Raw genomic sequence first — 12,501 nt, 5'->3', positions numbered from 1 at the left:
CCCATCCACGTAGTATATTGCCCATCCACGTAGTATATTGGTCATTCACGTAGTATATTGGCCATCCACGTAGTATATTCCACGTAGTATATTGCCCATCCACGTAGTATATTGCCCATTCACGTAGTATATTGGCCATCAACGTAGTATATTCCACGTAGTATATTGCCCATCCACGTAGTATATTGCCCATTCACGTAGTATATTGCCCATTCACGTAGTATATTGGCCATCAACGTAGGGCAATATACTACGTGGAATATACTACGTGGATGGGTAATATATAGTACGTGGATGGGCAATATACTTCATGGCTGGCCAATATACTAAGTGCCTGTGCAATATACTACGTGGCTGGTCACTATGTTATGTTGCTGCGATGTATGCTACTATATCTAAAATATGCAAATGTACATAACCGTGTATTTATTGTTGGCCACAATTAATTTCAATTTTTTTTACTTGTTGTCCTTTTTTATGAAGATTGAACAACACCCTGAGGTCTGGGACCGGTCAAGTGAAAAGTACAAGGGGGCAAAACGTGATGCCTGGCCCAAAATAGTAACCGCTCTCTTTCCAGAGTGGCCGAATCTCCCAACACAGCAGCAAACACAGATTTGTAAGTATAAATTTATTTCCTTTTTTTAAAAAAAGGAAGAAGAATGGATTTGTAATGTTTTATTTAAAAATTTTAAATTTGCAGTGGGCGATGTGAAGACGAGATGGCGGTCTGTCACAGACAGATATCTTAAATCACTCAAGACTCCGAGTGGCAGCTCGCCGCCAAGGAAGAGGGTGCCCTATGGAGACCAGCTGAAGTTCATATTGGGAAGCCGGAGTTTGAGGAGGTAGATAATATAAAGAAATAGTGTTGCTTGACGTAATGATTTGTATTTTTGTAACCTTTGTTTTATTTTTGGGTCTGCAGAACAGAAAGCAACATCTCTGCCCAAACACCTCCGGACCTTACCGATGGTGACACCACGGTGGACAGTATTGGAGAGGAAGTAGAAGACAGCATAATGAACAGCCAAGAATCTCCGGGGAACATGTCTTTGTCCGGAAGGTCACCCGAAATAAGTGATTCCCTTGGAGAACATGACGTTGCAGCAAATACCACAACTTCTACTTCCTCTGACGCTGGTGCAAACTCTGGTGGCGGTGTGTCGAGGCACATGGGGAGGGGGGCTGCTTCTGTCCGTCCCGTGGCAGTGAAAAGACCGGTGCAAAAGAAGACCAAACAAGGTCAAATTATAGAACAATTAACGAGTAAAACGCTCAATCTTCTTTATAATTCTTCAAAGCAAGATGAGCATGACAAATTTGGGTCATTTTTGGCAGACCGTGTTAGAACACTGCCACGGGACAAGCAGCAAATGTTCGTTACAGCTGTCAATTGTCTGTTAATGGCAATTGATGACACACCAACCCTACCCCCTGCTCCACAAGTAATGACGGGTATTTTCAACGTTTTCAGCAACCCCATTATGCCTCCACCACCACCACCAGCTGCTGCATCGCAGCGTTACGGACATGCGGCAACATACAGGGCCAATCAAGTAGATGCGTACAGTGGCCATACACCTGTACCTAGTTCAACTGGCCATCGTTCCAGTATGCCCAATAGCAGTGTCTACTCCCAACCTGACTTATTTAATGATATGGGCTACCAACCGGAATACCATCAATTTTGAGTTTTGATATCTCATCCTATTTCAGTAGAGACGGGAGTGTATTGAATGTTAAACCGTTGAGTTCATGACCAAATCTTACAAAAGTTCTTTAAAGGGAACCTGTCACCACGAAAATCGCGGGTGAGGTAAGCCCACCGTCATCAGGGGCTTATCTACAGCATTCTGTAATGCTGTAGATAAGCCCCCGATGTTATGAGAAAAAGGAGAAAAAGACGTTATGTTATACTCAACCACAGGCAGTCTCGCTGCTGGTCAGGTCAGATTGGCGTCTCCGGTCCACTGCGGCGCCTCCTATCTTCTTTCCATGAAGTCCTCTTCTGATCTTCAGCCACGGCTCCGGCGCAGTCGTACTTTGCTCTGCCCTGTTGAGGGCAGAGGATAGTACTGCAGTGCGCAGGCGCCGGAAAGGTCAGAGGCACGGCGCCTGCGCACTGCAGTACTATCCTCTGCCCTCAACAGGGCCGAGCAAAGTACACCTGTGCTGGAGCCGTTGCTGAAGATCAGAAGAGGAAGTCATGGAAAGAAGATAGGAGGCGCCGCAGTGGACCGGAGACGCCAATCTGACCTGACCAGCAGCGAGACCGCCTGTGGTTGAGTATAACATAACGTCTTTTTCTCCTTTTTCTGATAACATTGGGGGCTTATCTACAGCATTACAGAAGTGGGCTTACCTCACCCGTGATTTTTGGGGTGACAGGTTCCCTTTAAATTTTGTTATAAAATGTAAGTTCATATACATTAAAAAAAGTTTCTTTAATGTAATTAATTTTTCTTTTACTTTATTAAAAAAAATTATTTTAACTACTCAGATTTCTTATTATCATAAAAATAAGAAGCTCGGAAATGGGATCTGATTAAGCAACGGTAAACAATAACAACATGGAAACGATTATTGTTTAAATAATATTTTTTATTTATTAGCAATGTTTACAATTAGATTAATTAAAAAGGGGCCTTGGTAGATAGGGATTTGGCGACGGTTGATAGGGATTACGCCTCACATTTTCACAGGTGTTAGCATCTGTGCCGTACAGACTGGTTCATTAGTGGATAGGGTTCAGCCGTCATATGTTCTGTGCTGTTATATCTCACGTCCAGTCTTGGGCCTTGATTCTGTTTAGGCATCAGATCTTCTCTGCAGTTCAGGCAGCTCAACACCGGCACAAGAGTATTGCCAGTGCACGGCACCTTCAGGACTCATGAAGTAGTCTGCAAAGGTTTCTCTCACACGCACACCCGTGTTACATTGCCTTCCTTGACCAAAGTTGTCCACTGCATCTAATTCTGACACCTGTAATTCCTCAACTACCTCAGTGCTGTATTCCCGAGCATAGTTGTGGAGCACACAGCATGCCTTTATCACAGTGTCCACGGTCTCCGGATCTAACTGGATGGCAGTGTGAAAGATCCTCCACCGACTACACATGATCCCGAAGGTACATTCCACATATCTTCGTGCACGGCTCAGCCTATAATTAAAAATCCTCCGCCGGTCATCCAGTGCTCTTCGTGGGTATGGGCGCAGCAGGTGGGGCTTCAAGGGAAATGCCTCATCCGATACCATCACAAAGGGTACTGGATGTGTGGAACCTGGCAAAGGTCTAGGGGCTGGGAGCGTGCCGCCATCTCGAAGAATTTGAAGTCCAATCTGTGATGATTGCAACACCCGAGAATCCCCAGTACTACCATAGGCACCAACGTCGATGGCAACAAACTTGTAATGTGCGTCAGCCACCGCCATCAAGACCACTGAAAAATACTTCTTATAATTAAAGAAGCGTGATCCTGATCTTGGTGGCTTTAGCACTCTCACATGTTTGCCATCAACAGCACCTACGCAGTTGGGGAAATTGGCCACAGTTTGAAAGCCTGCTGCAACCTGCAGCCAAGTCTCCTCGGTTGGGCAAGGCATCACGATGGGCCGCAACTTCTGCCAGATGACGGTACATGTGCACCGTACAATTTGCGAGATGGTCGATTTGACAACCCTAAATTGGAGGTGCAGGGATGTGTAGCTCTCTCCTGTGGCTAAAAACCTGAAGAAAGAAAAAAAATTTTAGAAAACCTACCAACACAAATTGTGTTGCAGGATAAAACATCCACATCATGGCCACTAGCGTTATGGGGACACAGGCAGCATTGCAGCAGCATTATGAGGGAAACAGGGTGCACTCGCAGCATTGGGGCAGCATTATGAGGTAAACGGTGCACTCGCAGCATTGGGGCAGCATTATGAGGGAAACGGTGCACTCGCAGCATAGCAGCAGCATTATGAGGGAACCGGTGCACTCGCAGCATTGCGGTAGCATTACGGATTAAACAGGCAGCATTTGTGGCAGCATTTAGGGGTGCACTAGCAGCAAGGCCTTACCGCAAGGTGATGAGCAGCCTTTCTTCTGCAGAGATCGCTCTTCGCATGACTGTATCTTCGTAAGTGAGGTGTGGACCAAGAAGAATTAGAAGACGATCAAATGCCTCAATGGAAAGACGGCAAAACTGAGAAAATTTATCTGGAAAGCTGAAAATAAAAAGGAACATAAAACTTTAATTTTAAACACACACATAATGTATGTTGTATATATCAAAAAAAGGTACAAAGAAACACAGCTGTCAATATACCATTTCTCACTATATCTTACCTCCTTAAATCACGATAAAGAACATGGAAGTGTCCCTTTTCCTCCCGTTCATGAATGATGGGATGAACCCACATCCTTTTTTGCCGTCTGCTATCCCTTCTTCTCCGCGATTGCTCCTATGGGAGAATATAGTATGTGTTATTACATGGAACTGTACAACACATGTTATACAGCTGGCAAGGCTGGGTTCACATTGCGTTCCCCCAGTCCGTTTTGACGGACTTTGTAACACCGCTGCATAATGCGGTGAAACGTAGTCCGCTAGCGCCACCATTGACTCCTATGTCTGACATCACTAGCCATGTGCCGTCATTTGAGTGATGGTCGGACCTCTAGACTCTGACTGCAGCGTTTCCGTGTCTGTCACTGCTAGCGCAGATGTAGCTAGCAGATGCTCCATCTGCGTTAGTGATGTGCCAAAGTCAGCACTTGCGTTGCAGCAGACCGTGAACGTATGTGTTGAACGGGCTGCTGTACACATTGTGAACCCAGCCTAATACGGAAAGTGTTCACATCTAATGACATTTTCTTACCAGCTCGCTGTAGTGGTGCAGCAAAAGTAGTGCCGTATGCAACAGTAGGCAGTTCTGTTCTGGAGTTAGACGATGGTGCGGCATCTTTAATTCAACAAGGAAGCTAAATGGTGAAGAGGGGTTGGACCAGGAAATGAACTCATGGGTTTTTTTTTTTTCAACCAACTTTATCTGCTGTAAAAAACGCATAAAAAACGCATGTAAAAAAACGCATAAAAAACGCATAAAAAACGCACAAAAAACGCACAAAAAACGCACAAAAAACGCATGCGGTTTTCCTGGGAGTGGTGCCAATTTCTCCTCAGGAAAATCTCAGGAAAATTCTGCACAAAAAACCTGACGTGTGCACATAGCCTAATGGTCAAATTTCGTATAAATTTGTTGGTATCCATAATTGTAGTGAATAAATCAAAGTCCTGATCCGGAACAAAATTTAATCCTAAGGACAAAACTTGAACTTGTTCAGATGATAGAGATTTAGATGACAAGTTTAACACATTGGTATACTCAACTCATTTACTTTCTGTGCAGTTTCTTGTTGCGTGTGATCATTCCCCCTTCGTCTGTGCTTTCTCCCCCCCCCCGCCTGTTGCGTTTTTTGTCTGGTGGTGGTTATTCTTTGGAGTGCACATTCTATTTTCGTTGAGGGAAACGTCTGAAGCACTGCCCTGATTATCCAATGAATCTGGATCTGACAAGGTAAAGTATACATGCGATTTTGCTTTTTTCTTGAAGCTTTTACGTTTTTGGTGAGACTGGCTTTGTTTAAGTATCGATTTCGGGGTCTTATTCACATTAGTCCAATTGCCCCAGTCGTATACCTTATTGGAGGAATAATCATTGGAATCCCTTGTAAATTTTCTTTTTTTGCGATCCATGATTTGTTCCTCCAGAGCCATTATTTTTTCATTATTTTTTGTCATTAGTGCATCAAATTGTGCACCTGTTTTTTGCTCACTCAAAAGAAAGTTTACTTCGTCTAGTTCTTGCTGTATATTTTTTAGTTTATCATCTTCATACTTAATAATAAGCTTCATCAGATCTTTCAAACAGTTACTTAGGATAGAGTTCCATTCCTCTGTAAATTCTGCTGAATATACAGTTGTGGGTAATTTTTTAATCCGCAGACCCCTCGGGATCATATCTTTAGCCACATAGTTATTTAATGTGGTTTGATCCCACCACACTTTTGTTTCCTGCACCATAAGTGTTTCTAATTTACTCAGATTTTCATTAAGAGTGGATGTACCCACATCATCATTTTGTTGAGTAGAAAGCACCTGTGCGGCTTTACGTAGTCTGTCTCTAGTCAAGTCCATAGCCATGCTGATATGTGAGGTGAATAAAAGAAAAAAAAAAAAAAACTCTGTGTTCCTGGGCAGCTTAAACGATAATATATAAGTACATTTGTACAAGTTAATTTTCAGGGAGCGATACCAGGAGCACGGCAATCCAGCAGTATAAATATATATAGAAACGTTTGTAGCCAGCTCACCAGTAATCACCGCAGCTGCACGGAACTCCGCTGCAGGTAGACGTGACGATCATCAGGGAGAACAAAAAGATTGAGTTCCAGCTCCTTAAAACAATCCGTTTATTGAATCCAAGCATAAAATCCAAATGTCCATAGTGTACAGACTCCCATCGGTAAGTGCCCAAGGTGACAGAGACTAACGGCAACGCGTTTCGATCAAGATGATCTTTATCAAAGCCATACCTGGATCTAGTAGCGCTTCCTCTATATGAGGAGACTCACCCAACCAGATCACTTATGTGGATCACATGACAATTTGAAAGGTCCCCTTTTTTTTTTTTTTTTCTGAAACCATTATTGACAATATAACAACATAAAAAATGAAAATAATCAACTCACATTCAGCAATAGTGTAGCATAGTTTCATGTCTTTTGTTCAATCCTGTTGGGACACGGGTATTTAGTTGGAAAATCAAATATGCTTCTCGTGTGAGAAGCCGGCGTCTAATATCGCCACCGCGGGGAGACGCATTAACCCGTTCTATTCCCTGGACCTTGAGACTTACAGTACTACGTGCATGGTGCATTACAAAATGTTTGGACGCTGCCGACAGAGCCCCCGCACTTACATGGTTTACTATGTAGTGGACACCAGGAAAATAGGTGGCAGGGGTGGCACATGCGCAGATGGTGATCTCGACACCAAGATCTCGGGAGATGAGATCTCAGTGCTCTGGGCTTCCACAAAATGTCGGTAGAGCTCCTGCACCCCCTCATCCCAGCCTGCGGCCTGCAGCAACGCTCCACTCTTGCCTCCTCCAGCAGCGACCCTGGGACCCTGCTCCACCGTGCTCGGTAAGGTATATCTGCATTATAAGACGCAACCCCATTTTCCCTTCAAATTTTGTGGAAAAAAGTGTGTCTTATAATCCGAAGAATATGTTCTTTACATGAACTGATCCAAACCCTCAAAAAAAAAAAAAAACGTGAAATTCCAGTTTGTGAGGTAGCAAAACATGAAAAATGCCAAGGGGGTCAATACTTTCGCAAGCCACTGTATCTGCCTCAACAAATATAAATCTACTTTCCAGTACCACCTGTAAATTACAAAGCTGGTAAAAAAACAAAGATTAATATTAAACCAGGCAACAGAAGATAATACCAAAGGGCAACATGTTAAAGCAATAGGTAAAAGTGGGAACAGAACCAGACAACTTGCCATGTAGATGCAATAGAATAGATTTGAGACTTTCAGAAGAGGACATGCTCAGGGAGTGAGTAACCCACCATCAACCTTCCAGTTTTGAGCCAGTTGTTAATATTTTGTAAAACAGCAATAATATAAATCTAATCTTGTAAGTAAGTAATTGAAGCGTTCTTGAACACCTTCAGAAAGCCGCTGCTAATCACAAGAATGATGGCTAGTTGTAAATTACATCTGACATATTAGAAAGTGTTAATTCTAATTTATAAAATGTTCGAAAACCGGCAAGACACACAAGGCGTATGCATTTACATGAAATATTGCTCTTTTTGGGCAGGGATTTTTATTGCTTAATTAATATGAAAATTATTCTCCGTCTTTTCGAAGCAATGTGTCCTCATAAAAATGAAAAACGACTTGTTGGGATTATTAGGCTGTACAAGTCCAATCATCACAGTAAGGAAAGCACTTACATATTAAGAAGGGGAGCAGAGAATCTAACGTTGGTCTGGTAATTTAGGCGTCTATTTGTTTTTCTATTATTATATGTGATTATTGTTGGTGCGGTGAATGGTATATGATTTGTAAAATCTTTAGATTTGTTATAGTATATTAGGATCTATTTGTTTTACATCATTGTTATTTGTATGATCATGATCGTTATTACTATAATACATTGTGGTAGATCGGCTCACTCGCTGCACACTGAGGTAAACGCAGGAAACACCGGCTCTTCAAGACATCCACTGGTTTATTATATACAGATGGCCTAAACTAGTGCAAAGTAAAAATAAACACGGTCCTTCGGGCAAAACAGGAAAACAAAACAAAATGGTATACAGTCTGTTAAGCTGGGGAAATCCTCTTACCAAAACATACAATGGTTCAGTCTTCCTTATCAGGACACACAGCACCAGAGTTCTGCTCTCCAGGCCCACTGAACACTGAATGCCTCAGAAGGTTGACTATTTATATCCTAAACCACACCCTACAAGCCACAAATAAAACAGCCCTTCGACATGGCTGATTAACCCCTCTCAGCACTTAGTGTGCTGGTGCAAAACATCTAGGTTTCAAATCACTGAAGCTAATAGCCTTAGGCTGCTTTCACACATCAGGTTTTTTAGTTCAGGCACAATCCGGCAGTTTCAGGCACATTCCGGATCCATTTTTTTCCCCATAGAGTTGTATTAGCGCCGGATTGTGCCTGAAGGACATGCGTTTCATCCGTTTTGTGCCGGATCCATCCCTTCAGGCTTTTTTGCCGGACACAAAAAACGTTCACTGCAACGTTTTTTGTGTCCGGCGAAAAAGCCTGAAGGGACATTTCCGGCAATAAACGCATGGAACGGATGTGTGAATGAACGTTTCCGGCTACCGAATCCGTTTTTTACACATTGAGCATGCCCAGAAGCTTTGTTTTTGATTCTGGCATGGGAAATCTCTCTCGTCAAAAATCCATGCGCCGTAAAGAGAGCCGGATCCAGCTAAAAAATGGATCCGGTGCATCAGTTTATAACAATTTACGCCGGATCCGTTTTTTGGCAAAGTTGCCGGATTTAGCCTGAAACCAAAAACCTGATATGTGAAAGCAGCCTTAGTGAAACATATATCTCCTCCATTACTTTGTCAGTGACTTTGTCACAACATGTTTGTACAGTTTATTGGAAAAGTGTCATTTTCCTCATTTTAACCCCTTAACGACCGCCAATACGCCTTTTATCGGCGGCAGTTAAGGGTACTTAAAAAAAAGTAAATACCGCCCCCAGAGTCCGATTTTCTCCGGGGTCTCAGCTGCCGGGGGTAGCCGAGACCCCAGAGAACATGATTCAGGTCGGTTTTTACCAACCCCGCTTTTGCGATCGCCGGTAATTAACCGTTTACCGGCGATCACAAAAAAAACGTGATTTCCCTTTTAATTTCACTGTCCTCCGATGTGATCGCAAAAAGATAAGAGAAAGAGAAAAGGGGTCCCAGATAGCCCCCCGATACTCACCTGTCTCCCCCGGTGCTCCTCATGGCTCCCGATGAGTGCCGCCATCTTTTTCTGGCAAAAAAATGGCGGGCGCATGCGCAGTGCGCCCGCCAGCTGGCACCGGGAGAATCTTTGGGGTCTCAGCTGCCGGGGGTAGCCGAGACCCCAAAGAACATGATCGGAGTCGGTTTTACCAACCCCTGTTTTACGATCGCCGGTAATTAACTGTTGGCCGGCGACCGCAAAAAAAAAATAAGCGATGTGTAATTCTCTGTCCTCTGATGTGACTAAATTTAGGGGCTAAATTTAGGGTTAGAGTTGGGGCTAAATTTAGGGTTGGGGCTAAATTTAGGGTTAGGGTTGGGGCTAAATATAGGGTTAGGGTTGGGGCTAAATTTAGGGTTAGGCTTCTTTCACACTTACGTCGGTACAGGGCCGTCGCAATGCGTCGGCCCGACACACCGACGCATGTTGTGAAAATTGTGCACAACGTGGGCAGCGGATGTAGTTTTTCAACGCATCCGCTGCCCAATCTATGTCCTGGGGAGGAGGGGGCGGCGTTACGGCCACGCATGCGCGGTCGGAAATGGCGGACGCAACGTACAAAAAAACGTTACATTGAACTTTTTTGTGCCGACGGTCCGCCAAAACACAACTGATTCAGTGCACGACGGATACGACGTGTGGCCATTCGTTGCGATCTGTCGGCAATACAAATCTATGGGCAAAAAACGCATCCTGCCGGCACATTTGCAGGATCCGTTTTTTGTCCAAAATGACGGATTGCGACGGATGCCAAACGACGCAAGTGTGAAAGTAGCCTTAGGGCTCGGGTTAGGGTTGGGGCTAAAGTTAGGGCTAGGGTTAGGGTTGCAGCTAAAGTTAGGGCTAGGGTTAGGGTTGGGGCTAAATTTAGGGTTAGGGCTAGGGTTGGGGCTAAAGTTAGGGCTAGGGTTGCGGCTAAAATTAGGGTTAGAGTTGGGATTAGGGTTAGGGTTTGGATTAGGGTTGGTATTAGGGTTAGGGTTGGCATTAGGGTTACGCTTGGGTTTAGGGTTAGGTTTGGGATTAGGGTTAAGGTTAGGGTTGGGATTAGGGGTGTATTGGGATTAGGGTTAGGTTTGAGGTTAGGGTTGAGATTAGGATTAGGGGTGTGTTGGATTTAGGGTTTTGATTAGGGTTATGGTTAGGGTTGACATTAGGGTTGTTTTGGGGTAAGGGTTGTGATTATTGTTAGGGTTGTGATTAGGATTGTGGATCGGGTTGGGATTAGGGTTAGGGGTGTGTTGGGGTTAGGGTTGGAGCTAGAATTGGGGGGTTTCCACTGTTTAGGTACATCAGGGGGTCTCCAAACACGACAGCCAATTTTGCGCTCAAAAAGTCAAATGGTGCTCCCTCCCTTCTGAGCTCTGCCGTGCGCCCAAACAGTGGGTTACCCCCACATATGGGGCATCAGTGTACTGAGGATAAATTGGACAAAATAGTAGTAAATTGTGGGGGGTTACTACTGTTTAGGTACACCAGGGCTCTGCAAACGCAACATAACGCCCACAGACCATTCTATCTAAGTCTGCATTCCAAAACGGCACTCCTTCCCTTCCGAGCTCTGCCGTGGCTAGGGTTGGAGCTATAATTGGGGGGTTTCCACTGTTTAGGTACATCAGGGGGTCTCCAAACACGACAGCCAATTTTGCGCTCAAAAAGTCAAATGGTGCTCCCTCCCTTCTGAGCTCTGCCGTGCGCCCAAACAGTGGTTTACCCCCACATATTGGGCATCAGCGTACTCGGGATAAATTGGACAACTTTAGTGGTCCAATTTCTCCTGCTACCCTTGTGAAAATAAAAACTTGGGGGCTACAATATCTTTTTTGTGGAAAAAAATTTTTTTGTATTTTCACGACTCTGCATTCTAAACTCCTGTGAAGCACTTGGGCATTTAAAGTTCTCACCACACATCCAGATAAGTTCCTTGGGGGGTCTAGTTTCCAAAATGGGGTCACTTGTCGGGGTTTCTACTGTTTAGGTACATCAGGGGCTCTGCAAACGCAACATAACGCCCGCAGACCATTCTATCAAAGTCTGCATTCCAAAACGGCGCTCCTTCCTTCCGAGCTCTGCCATGCGCCCAAACAGTGGTTTACCCCCACATATGGGGTACCAGCATACTCAGGACAAATTGGACAACAACTTTTGGGGTCCAATTTCTCTTGTTACCCTTGTGAAAATAAAAACTTGGGGGCTAAAAAATCTTTTCTGTGGAAAAAATTTTTTTTTTTTATTTTCACGACTCTGCATTATAAACTTCTGTGAATCACTTGGGCATTCAATGTTCTCACCACACATCTAGATAAGTTCCATGGGGGGGTCTAGTTTCCAAAATGGGGTCACTTGTGGAGGGTTTCTATTGATTAGGCACATCAGAGGCTCTCCAAACGCGACATGGCATCCGATCTCAATTCCAGCCAATTCTACATTGAAAAAGTAAAACGGCACTCCTTCTCTTCCAAGCTCTGCGGTGCGCCCAAAGAGTGGTTTACCCTCGCATATGGGATATCGACGTATTCAGGAGAAATTGCACAACAACTTTTGTGGTCTAATTTCTCCTGTTACCTTTGTGAAAATAAGAATTTGTGGGCGAAAAGATCATTTTTGTGTAAACAAATGCGATTTTTTTATTTTCACGGCTCTACGTTATAAACTTCTGTGAAGCACTTGGGGGTTCAAAGTGCTCACCACACATCTAGATAAGTTCCTTCAGGGGTCTAGTTTCCAAAATGGTGTCACTTGTGGGGATTTTCCACTGTTTAGGCACATCAGGGGCTCTCTAAACGTGACATGGTGTCCGATCTCAATTCCAGCCAATTCTGCGTTGAAAAAGTCAAACGGCGCTCCTTCACTTCCAAGTTCTGCGGTGTGCCCAAAAAGTGGTTTACCCCTACATATAGGATATTGGCGTGTTCAGGAGAAATTGCATAACAAAAT

The 12,501-nt window shown here is 44.1% G+C and overlaps 3 long non-coding RNA genes across 3 annotated transcripts; 1 reads left to right on the top strand and 2 right to left on the bottom strand.

Moving 5' to 3' along the window:
• Positions 1-332: 332 nt before the first annotated feature.
• Positions 333-1,264, top strand: LOC138658091 (uncharacterized). Its single transcript, XR_011317334.1, has 3 exons — positions 333-619; positions 704-848; positions 929-1,264. It is a non-coding gene; the product is annotated as an uncharacterized lncRNA (long non-coding RNA).
• A 1,319-nt stretch (positions 1,265-2,583) lies between these two features.
• On the bottom strand, positions 2,584-4,110 carry LOC138658090 (uncharacterized). The gene is made up of 2 exons (XR_011317333.1): positions 4,066-4,110; positions 2,584-3,730 (listed from the first exon to the last, which is right to left on the bottom strand). It is a non-coding gene; the product is annotated as an uncharacterized lncRNA (long non-coding RNA).
• A 6-nt stretch (positions 4,111-4,116) lies between these two features.
• Positions 4,117-4,946, bottom strand: LOC138658089 (uncharacterized). Its single transcript, XR_011317332.1, has 3 exons — positions 4,867-4,946; positions 4,334-4,449; positions 4,117-4,212 (listed from the first exon to the last, which is right to left on the bottom strand). It is a non-coding gene; the product is annotated as an uncharacterized lncRNA (long non-coding RNA).
• Between the last annotated feature and the right edge of the window lie 7,555 nt (positions 4,947-12,501).

This window comes from Ranitomeya imitator, chromosome 1, assembly GCF_032444005.1.
Source record: "Ranitomeya imitator isolate aRanImi1 chromosome 1, aRanImi1.pri, whole genome shotgun sequence".
Taxonomy (NCBI): domain Eukaryota; kingdom Metazoa; phylum Chordata; class Amphibia; order Anura; family Dendrobatidae; genus Ranitomeya; species Ranitomeya imitator.
The sequence above is the reverse complement of the archived record's forward strand: the minus strand, read 5'-3'. Positions and strand labels throughout refer to the sequence as shown.